The sequence below is a fragment of the Copadichromis virginalis genome, linkage group LG11 (assembly GCF_057382275.1).
Source record: "Copadichromis virginalis isolate Kocher_CV1m ecotype Utaka linkage group LG11, C_Virginalis_male_GT1.1, whole genome shotgun sequence".
Lineage (NCBI taxonomy): Eukaryota > Metazoa > Chordata > Actinopteri > Cichliformes > Cichlidae > Copadichromis > Copadichromis virginalis.
Window position 1 is genome coordinate 27,027,443 of NC_140628.1, and position 19,347 is coordinate 27,046,789.

The window sequence follows — 19,347 nt, forward strand, 5'->3', positions numbered from 1 at the left end:
CATGATGATTTAACTGAAGTACAGCATTATGCAGTGGAAAGTTGTGTAATGAAATTATCCAGCACTTGCTGTATAGTTATCAAAAATAATGATCCTATTTGTGTCTGAATTGGAAGAGGCATAATGTGATATAAGTTTTGCCAGCGCTGCAGTAGCCCATTATAGGCTTCTAAAGTGCAGTTTATGGCTGTCTCCCACCCAGTGATTGCTGACAGGGGGGTTTGAGACCACATACACGCAGAGGCACTCAGTCTTAGTTTGTTTTCATGTCATAGAGGCAGAAATGCTGATGATTGTGCGGGTAACTGAAATGGGGAAATGGCAGCATTTCTGCAGAGTGAGACGCACATCAGGAAATAGAGGGCTCCTGAGGAGCAAAAAGAAGCCGGTGCCAAAACTTGAGGAGCTTTTCGCTGCTTTTTTTGAGACACTCAAAAGCCTGTGAGTCAATAAATACATGTTTTTTTTTTCCCTCTTCCTGGCAAATCATGAGAGCTGATATTCTGGTGGAGTGCCATTTATTATACCTGCTGCTTGACATTGAAACAAAAACACACAAACACGCAGACATAATGAAATTGTTGATGCTGGCGGGGAAATCATGAGACCGGTGGGGCACACTAACTGCAGCGCGAATGTCTTTTTGATCTGTGGAAGACTGTATGTCATCAGTAGATCAGACTTAATCTTTTCATGGTTTTTAATTTAATCCTAGTCATTTAGAAAAAAGTAAAAGTAATTTAATCCCTACTTGTCTGTAGTTTAATGAGGTTTCTCATGCAGTGCAGTTTCTTGCAGTTATGCTAACTACTAAAAAACCTACAGTACTGTCTGTAGACACCCCTCTTTATATTTTGTCTTGGAAATGGAAAACGGGTGCAGTAGTTTACTGAAGAACTGAGTTTGTGCATTTCAGTGAATTGCCCAGGAGTTTTTTGCCACCTCTGTACATACTGATGATGATTTAAACAAAAAAATGTGATTAATTGCTTCACAAAATAACTCCTACGTCTGTTATGTGTAGTTGGAACACTGTTTCATTCCTTAAGTTAGGAGGCTTCAGTGAAGGATCAACTGAAGGTCCGCATCAATTTATTTCTGTTTTTTAAGGACACAACTTTCATATTCTCTTCTCCACTTACCCAGTTCTCAAGTTTTAAGGTTCCACTGCTCAATAGTTGGGTTTTTTTGTTGTTTTTTTAGCAGCTCTTTGAGAATCAACTTCTTGGTCCAGAAATAGACTTTTATGTCAAACTTTGCTATGTTTGGCTTTTTTCTGTAGATTTAACTGAATAAATGAGAACAAATGTGTTTTTTTGCAGCAGGCTGCTAGTAACAAAGAGCCTAAAGACACAATTTAAAACTGGTTGTTTGCCAAGTTGTCTGTTATGTGTAGACACGATTCTGGTTCATCCCTTGAGTTATGTGCCTTTTTATGTTTGAATGATTCATAGGTCAGTGTTAAGTGGCTTAAAAAGTAAACATTCCTCTGAAAATGGGACAAAGGCTGGACTGAAAATGAGTCGGAAATGTCCAAGGCAATATTCAAAGTCAAGATCGCCTTAAAAAGTAAAAGTATAAGAAAGCCTGGCTCATGAAATCGGGTGAATATGAAGAGGTAAAGAGTGGCTCAAGTCTTTTGCAAAGTGCTAAACAGAGTGAATGTGCAAATGCGGCTGAAACGAGCTGCACTCATTAAAATTATTTACTATAATAGGAGAGTGATCAGATCTTCCATTGTCAAGTAGATTACAGTGTTTATGAAAATGGAGCGTTTAAAATAATCGGCATACAGAAATAGATCTAGTGTTTAAAAAAAATAACCGCTCATTAAAATGGTGAGATGTTCAGTCATTATAGCATCGATCGGAGGAGATATAACATTTATAAAACCGAGTTGAGTTTATCCATCCATCTATCTAGCTGTCTGTCTGTCTCAGGCAGCACAGTAACTGATTTTTGTGTACACTAGAGTAGTAATATTATGTTAATATTCTTGCAAGTGCTGTGGTGATTTTTGCAATTATGTTTTAAAATTAATCATGGCTTGTATAAGCTATTAAAGCAGGGAGAGATAAGGGCCTTTTCTTAATTTTAATACAAGCAAATGAAATGCTGCAACTATGCAGCCACATAACCGACATATTCACGAGTGTCCTCATTGCAAACAAAACAGCCCGAAACGAGCACACGCAGTAGCTTCTCTCACCGTGGGCATCCCTTTGATTCCCACTTCTGCTTGTATCATAAACACTAAAAATACCTAAGTGACCCTCTGGAGAGGATGTGCATGTTCAGCTTTTAGCTCGGAGCAGCAAACTCGCTGACATCACAGTGTCCCGAGCAGGTGGAGGACGCCACGAGCGCTGTTTCTGGCTTTCATCTCCAGGTATGCGCAGCACTGCAGCTACCGAGTCAATATGGAGTTTTTAAGTGTGGCCTAAAAAGTAAAAGCAGTCAGCAATATTTGGAGTACTTTTTCATTAGAGGCAAGTGAGTGAGCTTTATATGTGTTACCTTTAAACATTTTAGCATGACGTGTGCAGGTAACTCCTGCCAGGTGTTTTAACCGTGTCTCACTTTTCCAGCTAACCTTTTAGCTAGCTGCTGTTCCAGCCACTTATTTTAATCAACTTCGATCATTTGTTTATACTTTAACAGAGTCATTTAATGTTTAATTTTTTGTTTGGAAATGACTCGAGCAATTTAAATATGTATTTATTAGTTTAGCCTAAGATTTAAGTTTTCCATCAACATTTACACAAATGTAACTATTACTTTTAGCCATCTTATTGTGTTGCTCGTTCAGCCACTTTTTTTTCTGTTTAAATAGAATTTTACTGGAGTCTATAAATAATTATAATATTAAGGAGAGCTCTCCAGCAATCAGATGATCACCTATGAGCAGGATGACCAGCTGTCATCCTTAACTCAGCATTTTTTTCTTTGTCCCCTTCTCACATTTTGAGATAGTCTCCCACATTTTGATTGCTTTCTCAAAAAGTCTGGCTTTTACCCAAAGTATATGAAGGGAAGGCTTTTTACTATATTCAGAACTTCAGCCTGTCTAATGCCACACTCATCAGGGAAAGACACCAAAAAGTCACAGGCTTTGCAGATTTGGGTGACTATGATGGAAGCTGCCATGAAGAAAATAAAGCAGCAGTATATTCTGAGAGACAGGAGGGGGTATGGCGTAAAGTGACAGAATACATGTATGTCATAATTTTATAATAATAGTGACACTTGTCAGATATGGCTAAAAAAATAGAATAAAAAAAACAACTATGGATAGATCCAAAACCTGAAGAGCAACTGAAATAACAGCATGGAAACATTCAGACTACCTTTCAGCATTATTGATGTGTCCCACTTTGTCTCACAAAAACACAGCAGTTGCCTCACATTTAGTTTGATCTGGCCACCCTACCTGTGAGCACCACATGGCGATGGTGGGGAGGAAAAAAAGCTCCCTCTTACTAGGAAGAAGCCTCAAATCAGGCTCAGGGAGGTGCAGCTGTCTGGCACTGCTGTCTCGGTTTGTGGGGACAGTAAAGGCATAAAAGAAAAACAGAGAGGGTAGAAACAATAAGCAGGATGTGATGACAGCCCTAAAAATCCAAAGGCATTTGGCCATGATTTGCCAACTTGTGGCAACATTGCTCTGTGTGTACACAGCCCTTCAAAAGAAGAAAAAAGATTTTTCTCAAACGCTACACTAACGTGATAAAACAACATGAATAAAATGTATTTTACAAACGTTACTATGACATTACATCTGATCAGAGACCAGGAAGATGCACAAATTCCTTTGGGGGTTTCCCATCCAGTGAAAAAATCTACACAAATCAAATATCCAGAGCCATCTGCTGCAACGACCCTCTGTGGGTAAGAGAGCAGCAGAAAGAAGCGTTGTTACTATGGTTGTAGATCCAAGTCAGGGAAGTGTTTTTACATCAAGTTATCAAATGAAACATCGTGCTATCATTTGTATCATTGTTGTGAGAAGCTTTTGTTATAATAAGAGTGAGGGGCAGACGCCCTGGACAGGTCTTTTGCAGGGCTAATGCCAGATTTAGACTTTGTAGAGCCTATGACGTAACCTACATAAGTGGCCGACATCGTCGGAGTTTATGTTAATACACACTCACATTACACAGTACATAATAATTACCGTGAGGTCGTGTCCCGGTGTTTTATATGTGGTGCCAGCCAACAAATAAAATGCTGGTACTTTTACCTCCTCGTCCTTTGTTGTGATCATTTTTTTAGGGGCAAATATATTTGTCTCTCAAATTTCTCTTCTTCTGACATTTGTGAGTCCTTATGTTGATGCTGAGACGATGATTGATACATTCTCACTGATAAATTTAGAAACTGTGGCAAAAAATAGCTGGAAATGACAAGGAAGAATCGAGGGTGCCGAACAGGCCAGTCACAGTCGTTGTGGGCTATGTCGACTCGACATGTAGTTACACCGCGGCGCACGTCAGGTTACTCTGTAGATTTTCCAATTAAGTATGAATCCCAAACATTTAGACCTATGGCTAATTTAAAAACACCAGATGATCTGACATGTTTGTCTTTGTACTGTGAGAGGAAGGGAACCCACACAGGCACTGGTAAACTCCGTGTGTGTGTGTGAGTGGGTTCAAACCAGGACTTTCTGACTGTGGGATGACAGTGCTAACCACCGCACCACTGTGCTGCCCAGCATTGCGTAATATGAACTTTAAGTAAGCACAAGAGACCAATTGAGGAAGTTAACACTTAGCTGCCCTAACCACGGGTAGTTGAACCGACTATCCTGAAATATAATCATGGCATTTTTCTTTTTTAAACTACTTGAAATAGAATTACTCTGTATTTTTAGTTTGGATTTAGTGGTGAAACACCAGTAAATGCAGTGTAAATAAAACCCACAAATTACTCAGGCAGTGTGCTCTTACAGCACATGGCCTGGAGTTATGCTCTAAAAGCAGAGTGAAACTGAGGTTCTTGTAGGTAGGTATATCTTACAATGATCTGGGTAAAATTAGCATGTGCTTTCCTGAAGCGAATTATAGTAAATATAGCATATGTTACACACCAACGGTATTAAAAAATAACAACACAGACCTACAGTGAGTTCCACTAAACCCACTTAATACTGAGTCTCTAGAGAAGCGTTAATGTCGTGTTTTTTTTTTTTTTTTTAAATGGCATTTTTATTGACATCTTGGCAAGTTGTGGATGCCGGGAAAAGCTTTGTTTCCAAGGTAACATGACAGAAAAATCTCGTAGCTGACATAGATTAGCCCTTGTGTTTTAATAAAAAAGGAACATTTAATTTAGCATGGGAGCCGTCTAATTTATATATGGCAATTGGTGTTTTCATCTGTCATCTTTCCAGTGACACGCATGACACGTGTCTTCAAGTACGTTATGAGCATTCAAAGGGGATTAATTTCTATATTTGTGTACTACACTCATAATTTTGCCTTTAAGCATTTCATGCAAATAATATCTTGGCTAAATGTGAAGACGGCTAATTTCACCCAGCCCTAAACGGATACCTAAAAGTACTACTGCAGTGTATTTGTGATGGATGCAATATCAACATCAGAGCAACACTGGTATGTGGCTATTAAAGGTCAAACAATTTACCAGGCAAAATCATATATACTAGTAATTCTACAGGCGAAGGAAAATATCATAAATCACATTAAGGTCAGCGTACAGTATGTGCTGCACTACACAATGCAAGAAAAATGATACCGTTACGTAGGGAGACAGACATGTTTTATTAAGTTGCATGCATGCAGTACGCACCTTTACATCTCTGCTGTGTTTTAAGATTATTCATCCCAGCTGAAAAACGTTTCACTTCTTCCACGGCGATCTGTCTTAACAAATAAAGTCTGAGTTACGGGGCATGCAGAAACATGATGTACTTCTTTGTGTTTGACTAAATGAGCGCACATATGCAAACTTATTCAGCCGGCTACAGCTGACTTCCCAACTTTATTATCACATCAATGTTATTAATGTATGACTGACCTATTTAAGTAATGGTATACATTTATCATTCTCTATGTCTTGTGATTATATATTTATTGCTGGCACATGCTTCCTCTCCGCCCTCTGTCCTTTTCTTTTTCTCCTTTTTCGCTCCTTTTTTTCTTTTTTGCATCCTCACCCTCCTCTCTGTCTCTCTCGTCCCTCACCAACCCCCCACCTCTCTCTTTGCTGAGGTGGCTGTAACTGCTGTGACTTTGACAAAGTATTCTCCACGTGTATTTCAGCGTACGTGTGGATGCAGGGTGTGTGTGTGTTTCTTTTTTTTTAGTTTGCAAATGTGTCCGACTGTTGCGCACGCAGCGTCCATCTGTGTGTGTCAGCTTACTGCAGCGTGCTCGCACTTACGTCTGCCGCTGCTGCTGCTTATGTCACGCTACAGTCCTGTGTTCTGTCCTCCGTTACCCTCTCACTTTTTTCATCACTTGCTCTCTTGTTCACCTTGTTTCTGCCTATGTGATACCCCCCCCCCCAACCTCCCTCTGCTAGTCCCCTCCCTCATGTTTGCTCCTTCCTCTCTCTCTCTCATTGATAGTGAAGCATATGTGACTGGAATACTGAGGAGCTAATCATTATGCCATGAGCACAGCGCAGTGCTCGGGCAGAATGTCAATTCTCCCTCCTCTCTCTGTCTTCCTTTGCCTTTCCCTTCCCTCTCGTCCACGCTTTCCAAGCAGTAGTTAACATGGAAGCCACATTTGCGCTCTACACAGTGAAAATTAAGGAAACACTCTCACACGTAATGCCCGGCGCTTGCAAACACTGGGCTTTTAACACCTGCACTTAAGTGCAATGTGTAATGGTTCGGCGAGGTTTACATTTGTGCTGCGGATGGTATTTGGAGTGTGCGCGCGTGTTACATAGTTGTTATGTAAAAGCACTCCACATCAATTTGTCAAGAGCAAAGTGGTGTGGGATGGAGATGAGAGACAGCTGTTGAATGCATATTTAGAGAGAGGAGGGAGACTGAAACAGAGAGTGACAGCAGACTTTCTGTGGAGGCCTAAATCACCACTAATATTAAGGTAAATAACCACGTAGGATTATTCGCATTATATTGTAAACACTTAAAAAGATGGAGGTATGATACGGAGATAGTCGTGCGCATGCAGCAGTCTCGGTGTCACTCAGCAGCGAAGGAAAACACAAATGAGAGCGGGGTAAATTAAACTAGAGGTAAATTAGACTGCGTGCACGCGCTTGGACTGCGGGGTGCACGTCAGCGTGTCTGATGAAATGGGAGAGACAGCACACGGAGACTCCTCCTGACTTCTTGAAAACTGCAGCTGTGGGTCACAGCTAGGGGTAACGCTGTGTGTACGCAGCCCTCCAAATCTTCCACTGAAAAACACACACACACAAGCACACCACATGCACACAGACTACAAAGGAACTTTAAATTTGCAAGTTGGACAGACGCACAAACAGTCATATCCAAATGTCCACATAAACACACACACACATGCATAGAAAAAACCCCAGCCATGGCCTAAGGGAACCTCTAGCGTGACATGGTTGCAGTCTAATAGGCTCAAGCATGAGTGAGTAATAGGTGTTCCAGCACTGTCCGCCCACTGGACAAAGACATCTTGAGATGCACATTATTTTATGAGATGCAAAGTGAATAGGTGAAAACATGATGATGCATTGGGTGGGCGGTGAGTGGAGGGGGCTGTTTGAAACCAAAGCGGAGGAGACAGCTCAGCATTGTCACATGCTATATTTGCTTCCTGGTTTGATTAGGGGACAGGTTAGCGGACAAGCCAGAGTTGATATACCCAGAGGCTATCATTTAATATATGAGACGCAAATAGGTTTTAACATAACGTACAGCACTTAGCATTCAGGTTATGAATGAAATAAGTCATAGGTTGGACTGGAGCAGTGTGGATTAATTAGTGATCGACACACAAGCATATTTATTTATTTTTGCTGCCACTTTATTAAATTAAATTCAATAGATTACATCTGGACAAATCTTTTAAAGCATAGTGTACAAACATCACTGTTAGGCAACACAGTGTTGTCACTAGCAATTAAAGCGCCACCTCATGCACAGAGTGACAAAATCAATGATTCAACACACCGTGGTGAGTTTAAAAGCCTTGGAGGACACAAAATGCTAAGAGAGCGCTGGGGCTGTAAGGTTAAGAAAAAGATCTATATTGCAAAGGCTACTTGGACCCACCAGAGAGGAGCAGTGGTATCATAAGGCCAGTGTCCCAGTCTCGTTAGGGGGGGATGAGACAGCATAGCCTGATCGAAAGTGGGGATATGGGAGTTAGACAGTGACATCATAGGCTGTGAGCTGCTCCTCTGGAGACTGCTGTCTGCTTGCAATGGGCTCGTGCTGTTGCTGAGTTGTGCCTTGTATGACTGAACATTATAAATAGTGAGAAGGGTGTCAGCTCCATTCAAGGGAGTTGTGCATGAAGAGTCGGGGTGCTCCAGTGAGAGGAGGAATGTTTTTCAGCAATGGCTTGGGTGTGTGGGAGAGGAAGTAGTCCCCACCTTTCTGTGAGTTACATATACCTGATTACAAGTAAAAGTGTTCTACTGAAAGTTTGATTCATTAGTAAAAAGTATAGGCAGCCCATTCTTCTTAATAAGACAAAGGACTCACTATGCTGAAATGCCATTTACCACTTGAAATCAATTCAACTCAATTTTATTTTATTAAGTATTGCATTAGTTCATTTCTGTCAGGACCACTTTAGTCAAAACTGGATTTTTCTTTTCCATCTGTGGTAATTTCTGTCTGCTGCTGGACCACATTGATTCGGTTAAAAATGGTATGAAATGAAGGAGCTGGGGTGGAGGTGGGTTTCCAAAGTGGCTTACAGAAGCATGATTATAATTAAAATGCTTATCTAATTAACTTGCTATTGAAGACTATTATATATTTATTAAACATTTACTCAAACACTCACACTGGATGGATGCATCCTTGGTGGGGGGAGACTCGGGGGTTCAGTATCAAGATCCTTGATCCTTCGACATGCAGACTGAAGTAGGCAGGGAATCGATCCGCAACCTTGTATCGCTCATGTTTAAAGGGCTCATATCATGCTTTTCCATATTTTCTGTCACTGTGTTGTTATAGTTCAGAGCTTCAGACGCTCTAAACACCCAGCTGATTTCTCAGACTCGGCTCTGTCTTCAAGCACAGAAGCCCCTCCCACAAGTGGGATATCTAGCTGGCTAGACAAAACCTAAAACCCCAGATAGCAGGTATCACAATGGTGGTTTCTCTGGCGACTCAGAGTTTCTGCTTAAAGATCTTTGCACGCTCACATAATGGCACCGCCTACTCCAGACAGAGAGCAAAAAAATGGGTAATAAAGATTAAACATAAAATGTAACAGTAAAATGAGATGCTGTTACTGCAAATAAACTACAAATGTAACAGATGAATTTTCTGATCTGTGCATTATTAGCTGCAATTGGAGCAGTGCAAAAGAGACTTAACAGCATTTGAAGCAAGCATAAAAACATTTACACACTTTATGAATCACCAGATTAATGCATGCAAATTTCAGTACCAGTGCAGCTCACATAATATGAACTGCTGCAAGTTTACAGCTGGGCTTCACTCGGTTGTTTTAGTAAGGCGCTGCTTCAGAAGTTCCACAAAAAAAGTACGAAAAGCATAAATGGTATTTCTTCAAGAGAGAATCTTTATCACGCTCATGAGACGCTGTAAACAGAAAGAATCAGTGAAATGATGATGCTTCTGGAGTTTAAACCAAACCATGAGTTACTGCAGAACACTTTACACTCAACATAACTCGATAACCCATTAATCTCACTTTGTAGTTCACCCTTCCTGCGTTCAGACCTTCTGTTTGCCGGTGGTAGCCTGTCAGAAGAAATGTGGATCCATCAAAATGACTTATTTTAGACCATGACTTCACCAAGGCTCGGTAAAAGATAAATAAGGGTCATATGTAAATCTGAATTCTGCAAAACTGCTCTAGTAGAGTCCAAGAATAAAAACATAGAGATGGAAATAAGCTAACAGCATGCTGTGATAGTGTTATGCACTGGTTTATCGACTGAAGATTGCATCTGCCAATATTTGTCTTGTTGACCGCGCACTCATGCATCCGCACCTCCAGCCAATTTAGAATCACCAGTTAACCTCGCAAGCACGTCTTTGGGCCGCTTGCGAGGGTAATTGGTACTAATGCCTCAAAAAAGATCCAAGCCGACCAGGAGCGTTATTGCTAACCGCTACACCACTGTGTTGGCCTTATCAGCAATACATTTTCATACATTTGCACGACTTAATTTGTCCTTATATAAAGAACATGTGATAGAGGCGGTGGCGTCCAGTAAAGTGGATTTCATTTAAATATGAAAAGAATTCATGAAAAATTGACACTGTCAATAAGAAATAAAAAAGCGTGTTCAATAATTTATTAATTCACGACGTGAGGAGAACGATTCATGGTGGCGTGAATGATGCAGCGCTGCTCAGGTTTCTGACCAAACTAGCTCTCAGGGCTCTCTCCTTTTATTACAACCTTCATCGCAAAGTTAAAAAACTTTATTGCAGATTTGTCTGACGACACCGAGGGAATCCATAACGACAACAACAAAACAAAGAAAAAAATACACCGGCATCGGTTGTTGTTTCATATATTCTTAGTTAAACGCGGCGCCAGCATCACAATTTCACAATTAGTGGTTCCCCTCTCTAATTGGATCTACGCCTTCATGTGTCTGTGTGTGCACATTAGCGACATTATGTCAATATGCGCCTTTGCGTGTGAGCCGACGGGCGTGTTTACATTGTGGCGCGCTGGTGTCTGCACGTTTGTGTGTGTGTGTGTGTGTCACGGGGTACGAGACGAGGCGAGTGGTGCGGTCGTGTGATAGTGTGTGTCACCCCGAGCGAGCAGCCACGTCAAACTCTGTCAGGGTAGTTTTCCCCGGCTGTGGGTGTAACACATCCCTCTGATTACTCTCTCTGTCTTTCTGTTGCCGTGTGTGTGAGTGTGCGTCTCATTCAGATAGTGTGCGTTTTCTTCATGACCAGCTTTTTCTTTTGCCCCCCCACATTTCAAATGCTTATCGGACAAACTGACAGTGAGAGCAAAGAGAGAGAATGGAGGGGTGATGGGTTTTTTATTTTTGATATTCATCTTTGAGAAAAATACCTAGGAGGGAGAGAGAGCGTGTAGAGGAGTGGGTGTTGGGAAGGAGGAGGGAGGGTGAGGAGAGAGTAGGAGGGTGCAGAGAGGGACGGAGAGAGAGCTAGCTGATTAGATTGGAGAAAGCCAAGGAGGTACGGGTATACTATTGAGCAAGGGGAGAGGCAGAGGGGAGGGTGACTAAGTGAATGCAGTTTGCCGTCGCGTGTCGCCGTATCACAGCGAAGTCCACTGGCAGGCAGACGGATCGGACCCGAATCAACAAATGGAGACAGAAAAACTGGATGTATACTGCATGTGAGGAGAAACCAAGGGAGGATATAGAGTCTGCCTTCATATCCTTTTATCTTTGCATCTAATACTACTGTGAGGAACCCACAGGGAGGGAAAGAAAAACAGCGGACAACTAATTTTTCCTCTAACACGTCTGTGAAGCAGAGGAGCTGTGAATAGAGTGAGCTGTGGGACTCGCTGGGATTTCTGAATATAAGCTCAGTAAGTATTTGTATAGGCTGTGTAAAGGCACTGTATGAGTGTGTGTATATGTGTGTGTGTGGACTGATGCCTCAGCTTTGTGCGCTGCCTCTGATGTTTTTTCCTCATAAGAAAAAGGCGAATATAAGGAGCGCAGGGAGGGAATTTAAATCCAGTTGTGCCGCTGCAGTGTTTCCCTTTATTGTCACATGTTGTTGGCGTCACTGAGCTGCTTTTCTTTTCTAATTTAAACAACTACCCCAGACTTGACTCTGTGTGCTGTTTGTGCCTTTTCCTCCTCAGTTGCCGGTGTGTGAGTGTGTGTGTGTGTGTGTGTGTGTGTGTGTGTGTGTGTGAGAGAGAGCTGATAATAGCAGCTCCATTGGTATTCAGCGGAGGGAGCTCCAGGATCTCGCTGCGCCTTTCCCCAGGATGGGATCACAGAGCAGGGATTGTGCTTGCCTGTGGAGAGCCCGCTGAAATGGGTGAGTGTCCATCCCGCTCCTTTTTTCCCCCTCCTCTTTTCATTCTCTTTCACCTCTTAGTTGATTGTTTCCTAAATATATATAAATATGTATATATGTGTATGGCTTTAGTCTGCAGTTATATACAGAGCATTTTCATTCCTGATGGGCCCCCCTCGTTTCCTTGTGTCTCACCCACTCACCCTGTCCAGCCCCACCTGTTTCCCTCCATCACTCCTTCCATCCTCCTTTTCTTTTACCTCCCCCCAAACGCCTCAGGGCATAAGCCGTCCTATCCAGTTTTAATGGATATAGACAAAATCTGAATGGCTCAATCCATTTTGCTGCCTGTCTCCCCCCTCTCTTTGCCTCCTTTTCCATCTTCCCCTCTTTGGCTGTGTCACCCATCCCCCCCCCCCCTTACTTCCATCCCTCTCTCGGTCTCTTCGGGCTCCTCACTACATTCTGTTTGATTTTAGACACACTGAGGACACTCTGAGACTCTTTCCTGACAAAGGAAATGAATAAAGATGCTGTGGATGTGTTTATGTGTGTGTGGAAGGGCTGCTATTTCTGTGTCCGTGTCAATCTTTTTTTTTTTCCCACTCAGAGGGAGCAGAGGTTTGTGCTCAGCCTCAGTGTGAAGGACTGGAGGAACAGAAGGTTATGAAGTAGATCGGTGTATATAATAGCTTCTGGCATGACAGCTGTGACACATATGTACATGCACAGACACACAATGTCACTCTTTTTACACGCACCTCCGTCTTTGCACTCCTCGCTGACATACCTTCTGCACACCAATTCGCACCCACCTACGTCTTTTCACACCTGCGACACCTTAGCATGCTTAAGGTGCCAACAAAGGCTGGACCTACACACACATACACACACAATAGAAGACACTGAGCACTAACCTCACCGTGCTTAGTCTCATCTTAAATGGTCCTTGGAGAATATCGGTGTCACGGGAGGGTCGTATATATCCAACAGAAGTATTGATTGGAGCTGATAAGCTGAATGGCCTCGAATGTTTCACTGTAAATCGGCCATCACCCACCTCACTGGAGTCACTAAACTTATTTAACGATTTTACTCTGTTAAAAGAGATGATATTACTGCAGGGCTCTGAAATGACCTTTTTTCCTTTTTCCTCTGTACTTTTCTGACTTAAGAAGAGATCCATCACTCGACTCAGAGCGGCAAGCTTTTTTTGATTAGGATTCAGAAAGGACTTTATCATATTCAACAGGTGCAAACTGTTGCATAGTAACAGAGTCGAGACTACCTGTTGGGTAAGATTTGACATTGCGCCTCTATTTTTAGAATTGGGTCATCTGTTTGACAAAAGGTAGTGTGATTTATTAGGAAATGAAAAATAGAAACTCAGCAGGCATCCAAGTCTGTCTAAGCTCGGGCCATCTGTCATCTGCATGCATACCTGTCTACCTGGAGCGGGGTTAATTTAGAGGGATTTATGAATGCGTTTTGCCACAACATGAACTGATACATAGATAATATGTGTCGCTATTTGGAAACTGTACCAAAGTATGACTCACAAAAGGTTCATTATTTTGTTTGCATTACATTAAATGCAAGAGAGCACAATGAAATGCAAATAGCGTGACCTGTCAGGAGGTCTAAAGAGACAGTACCGAATACGACGCAGCTCTCTGCATGACATTTCAATCCAAATCTCAGTATGTTATAGACGAGAACAAAATATTTTTACATTTATCTTTAACTGAAGAGGTTCTCCTCATTTCTTTTGCACCAAAACACAACTGAAAAGTATTAATGTTGTTTCAGCTGCAGAGGAATAAACAGTTTTATGCGTCTTTAACACTGTAACGTCAAGAGTATCACACTCGATACGTGAGTTTTTGTGATGTGTCAAGACTTCTTTTCCCCCCTGGGAAAATTGCATGATACATTTTTAAGCTCAAACTGCAAAAAATGACAGATTTAGCAAATATGATACATATTAAAACTCATATGCAAATTAATATATATTTATTTCGTCAGAAGGTTCAATAACTACTCTATTTTCAAAAAAATTGAATTTTCTGGCAATTTATTTAATGGTTCAGGTTTTAAAAAGTTAAATAAAAATGAGCATAAAGTTATTTTTAAAATATCCAAGATATTTGTCTCTACTCTGTCTTGTTCATTTGAATGCGTCTTATTTTAATATTTGAATCGGTTTTGTGTAAATATCACCTCAAGGTATTGTTTTCATCCATTGTGTCAAACAGATAATCCATCTTATCATTACATCTCACATGACTTTGTGTTATAATTTAGTGCAATAATAGAAGAAAAGTTAAAAAAACAACACTTTTTATTAAAATGTGACATCTAGTCTGGACCAACTAGTTATGTCTTGTGGCTTTGTTGCACCTGATGCAGCCTGTGGAGCCTGTGGTGAACAGACACCTTGGATTCTGAAGAGAAAGAGTAAAAATGATTGCATGAAAGAAGTTAGAGGTAAAGATCTGAAATTGGATAGAGGGAATAAAAGTGAGATGGGGATGACGAGAGCGTTTGAAGATGAGCTTGTTGGAGAGAGTGAAAGCCTCAAATCATAGAGTGAGTGGAGAGGAGGTCGGCACAAACAAGCAGCAAAGTCGTGGAAGAGTGACAAGGACGGAATAGACAGCAGGACGACAGGCAGGGTGGAGAGTGGCGAGGAGGAGAATGACATACGCGATAAGGAAGAGTGACACAAATGTCACCATGCTAACCTTTCATGCACTCTCCCTCTCTCCTCTCTTCTGCTTTTTCCTCCTTTCTTTCTCTCCTTCTAGATCTGAAGCCTTGCAGAGATGGCCACCAAATGGACAGCATGGAAGCCAACATCCACCCTCCAGCGACCAGCTTTCCACAGCTAACTGCCTCCACCATCTCCTGCCATCAGCTCGAACCATCCGAGCGAGGGCTGAGTCTGCAGAGTTGAGCCTGGACCAGCCGTCTACCGAAAGCAGAGATAAGCAGAGGGCGACAGGCCTCGGAGGAGTCAACGCGCAACAAGCCAGTCGGCGTGTTGAGCGCACAATTGAGCTTCTTGGACTTCATCTAAAATGAAATAGGCTGCAGTGATGCTTGAGCAATGGTACAGAGCTTTTGGATATGTCCGGATTTATCAACCGGATATATTTTTGAGATTACGACACTTTGGTGCACACCTCAGAGCTCAGCCACTTTTTCCAGATTGGCTTGTGGGCAAAAGCGAGTAATTGAAAATCCCCCCTCGAGAGGCGCTCTGTTTTGATTTGTTGCAGGGGAGGAGGGCCTATCATTATTGTTTTTTTTCTTCTTCTTCTTCTTTTTTTTTTTTGAGGAACAATTTCCAAAACACCCGGCTTTTATCCCACAAATTTCCCCCAGTTTCTCTCACATTGTGGAGAAGCACATTATGAAGCAGTACCATTCTTCTTCATCCTCCCTCAGTGACGGAGAGAGAGGAGGGACAGACTGTCCAGAATAGATAACGAGCAAGGAGACTGGCACCGAGGAGAGGAGAAGGAGAAGGAGAACAAAAAAAAGGAAGAAGGAGAAGAAGCAGAAAACGGGGAAACAGGTGGAAAAAGAAAGAGAAGGAAGCCGACAGAGGGGGGAGAAAAAAGGCAGGGACAGCGAGAAAATAAAGGACAGAATTAACTAGGATTGCACAGAATCTTTTTTGGACTCTTTGTAATTCGTGTTGAGGCTAGTTAGCGCAATGGATAGGGGAGGGGTTCAGGATTTACACTGGGGAGGGGGGGGGGACTTGAGCAGGAGACTAGAATGATGTCCCGCCTGCACCTGCCTGGTCTGTATCTCAGTGTTTGGGAGGAAGACAGGCTGAAAGATGGCCTGGTAAACAGACAGCTGTATTGAATGACAGACAAGCTCTGAGTCTGGTGAGATAGACAGACAGACAGGAAGACGGGTACACAGCCCAAGTGTCAGGCAGAGAGCCAGGCAGACATCCAGTGCCGGCACAGTAGACGGCGCGCAAATCATTGTCATTCTGTGCAGAGCGTGAGAGGAAGGCAGAGAGCAGGAAAGAAAGCAGAAGAGCATCCTGGTGGTTGTAGCTTCTGGAGAATCTCAGTCAGTGCTGTGGCAAGCTCATGCACTAAAAAAACCCAAACAAGCAGTGAGGGAGGGAGGGGGGGCTGTTACTAGAAGGGAAATACAGGTTGGGGAGAGGGAGAGCGAGAAGGACGGAGGTAAAGAAACAGAGGGAGAGAGCAGGTGTCGGAAATCCTCCCCTTCATCTGCTTGTCATTTACTCCTTTATGCTCTCTCGTCGTCTGCCGAGGTGATTGGTTTTCTGTTACCGCCGTTCCTCTGCTTACGGGCCCACTGCAATCCCGAGGAAAACGAGACAGAGGAAACCAGAATAAGACAGCAAAAAAAAAGGAAAAGGTGGAGCCTTTTCTGATTGACTCATTTTCACCCGTTCCTTTTGTTATTTGTCGAGGTGGGCTCTTGTTATTTTTGTGTTTGCTTTTTTTAAAAGTCAGAGATAGAAAGAAGAAAAACACACCTGCCCAATCGATCCCCCGTACATCCTCTTTGTACACAAGAAACAAACTTCTTTTTCCACCAATTGTTGATTTCTTGCCTTGCCTATCGGGATTATTTTCTCTTCTCAGTATAAACACGGGATTGCTCCAGATTCCTCCTGAATGTCCTCACACCCACTGACACAGTGTGAACTCCTCTGACTCCCCCCACGCCCCCCCCACCCTTCACCCCCTTGGCTGAAGCGCTAAAACTCTGTGGTCTCAGATCTCAGTGCCTGTGTTGACTCACTACTACAGTGATAATATGGCACGGCGCTTCTGATACCGTCTGATTCATTCTGTAAGTAGGACCCTCTCTTTCTACGCGTGTACGTCTCCACATGTGTGGCGCATGTCATTAGCATGTTTTTTAGCTTATGCATGCAGAAGCACAGAAGTGGCGTGTCTCTCTGCAGTGTTGGTTTTATGGTGTCTTCACAGCGGATTTGCTTTCCTGTGCTTCCTCTGCCCCAGGCGGTTTGTGTGTGTGTGTATGTGTGTGTTTGTGTGTGTCTGCCAAAGAAAGAGATTTTGATCTTACAGCCAAGCTTACAACAGCATCAGAGTGGTGTCAGAATGAGGCGAACAGGGTGTCTTTCCCTGTGCGTGTGTGTATGTGTGTGTGTATACTCCTACATTTTAGTCCTGAGGTTAATTTGAACTAATTAATGGTGAGTTTTTTGGGGTTTTTTTGCTTCTTGGAGCACGTTTTGGTTCTATGTCAGTGTACTTATATTCATTAGGGTGAGATGGAAAAGGGATGGGGGGCTAAAACTGAAGAGGGTGAACCAGCTAACGAGAATGACTCTGATTCCCTGACTAGTTCTTTGTTGCCTTCATTTCACGTCTAATGCCCTGAGCGTTGCACTCCGGCTGCATATCATTTCAGCCTCCTTTTATCTCCCTATGTGTTGCTTGGATGAAACCCCATACCGAAACCCAGACTCTGCAATGTCCTGCATATTACTAAGCCCATCTATCTCCACGGACACATCCACATCTATTATACACTCCCACAGTCACCAGGCCTCGCACCGGGAGACGCTCAATCAAGATAGTCCCTTCAAACAGACCAATGAACTGTGAATAACGCCATTACACAAACTCCCAGCTCAGAGCGTTACAGAGACAGAAAGATTGGGAGGGTGAAAAAAACAGAGAGAGACAGAGAGGGAGACAGAGAATAAAAAAGCTTTCTGGAAATAGAAGAGCAAGAGCAGAAGGAAAATGAGGAGGGAGACAGAGTGTGAGACAGAAAGCAACAGAGAGGAGGACACGGGGAAGGGAGGGTGAGAAACGGGGAGGGATGAGGGAGTGTGTGGGTCTGGAGGGGCCGCAGAGCAGGAAAAGACCTCTGCTCCATGGGAGCGCTCTGATGGGCTTAGCAAGGCCCTCGCTTTGTTCACAGTGTTGGTCAGCCTCTCAGAATTAAGATTACTAAATAATACGATTACTGCAGCTGCACAGTGATAACACGCCGCTGCCGATCCCCTTTGTCACTGTCAGAAAACCCAGAGAAGAGGGGAGGAGTGGCATGTGATGGCATCAAAGGCATGAAAGTACTGACTACATTAGAGAGTCACAAGAGCTCTGGCTTCTCAATATGGCTCGCCGCTGAGGCAAATTGGGAAGAGTTGGTGTGACTTTTATGCGGCATGTGGTCATACAGAGGGGAAAAAACTAACCTCAGTCCAGGTGTTTTCTCTTTAAATATATGGATGCTGCCATTACATCTTTTCCTTATCTCTCCTCTGTTTGTTAATGATGCTCTTTTAGATTCAAATGTATTAAAAAAACAAAACATGAACGGGGAAACCTCTGTGTTTACAACCTCCTGGCAAATGTGTACGTAGAAGCCAAGAATCTCACGGTGAGACATGTGCCCCTTATCTTGGTGTTTTACGCCGCATCCTCTGCGTGGGCTATTTGTTTTATGTTTCTGTGCTTGACAGCTTTGACACAGATCCCTGCCAAGTTGACCTTGCACTTTGAAGTGTAATAAACGCTGAATTCCGGGGCATCGATACATGTTCTTCTAGTAGCTGATAAATGGCCTGCTACCCCATGGGAAAGGGGGGAGGGAGGGAAACAAGCAGGCAGCAGAAACCTCTGTCCACTCCTGCTCAGCGGAAGTAAAGTACAACTGTCTGAAACCCACAGCTCCCAGAGTGGTGAGCTAATATCAGGGCTGGGCTGGACGCGACCCCCCTCCTATGAGATATGAAGTATTTCCACTGTCCTCTCAGCGGGGGCAACCATTTGCCTGCAGAGCTGAAGATTAGCTCGGAGCAGGAAAAAGAAAAGACACATTTAGCATGTGATAGTGTATCACAGGAGTAACAAATAACAAACCAGAGCTGAAGGCACAAAACGAGATCAATGAAATATGACACACAGCACAAACACGCGGCTCAAAAACGTCCCTAAACCAACTTGGCAAGCGTTCAGTTCAGTTTCTGTTCCCGCGTAGCACGTTTGTCATCTAGCTGAGGTTTCATGTGCGTGTCTTGTGTTTTTGCTTCACTGACATTAGATGAACTCTGACCCCCAGGCCCTCCGCAGCTCTGCTCCATGGTCACAAAGTAACTGGGTGACTCACTCTGTAGAACCAGTCAAAGAGCATCCGTGCTGGATTATGTGCAC

At 43.0% G+C, this 19,347-nt stretch overlaps 1 protein-coding gene and 1 long non-coding RNA gene across 3 annotated transcripts in view; both read left to right on the forward strand.

Moving 5' to 3' along the window:
- The first annotated feature begins 11,346 nt into the window (after positions 1 to 11,346).
- LOC146698882 (uncharacterized) lies at positions 11,347 to 15,438 on the forward strand. Its single transcript, XR_014922911.1, has 3 exons — positions 11,347 to 11,708; positions 11,991 to 12,172; positions 14,959 to 15,438. It is a non-coding gene; the product is annotated as an uncharacterized LOC146698882 (long non-coding RNA).
- Positions 15,439 to 16,527: 1,089 nt separating this feature from the next.
- The window catches only part of grik5 (glutamate receptor, ionotropic, kainate 5), a 97,336-nt gene continuing 94,516 nt past the window's right edge, over positions 16,528 to 19,347 (forward strand). For both annotated transcript variants that reach the window (XM_085471755.1, XM_085471756.1), the window contains exon 1: positions 16,528 to 17,005. The gene's annotated coding sequence lies outside the window, so the exon portion shown is untranslated. The remainder of the gene's footprint in view (positions 17,006 to 19,347) is intronic.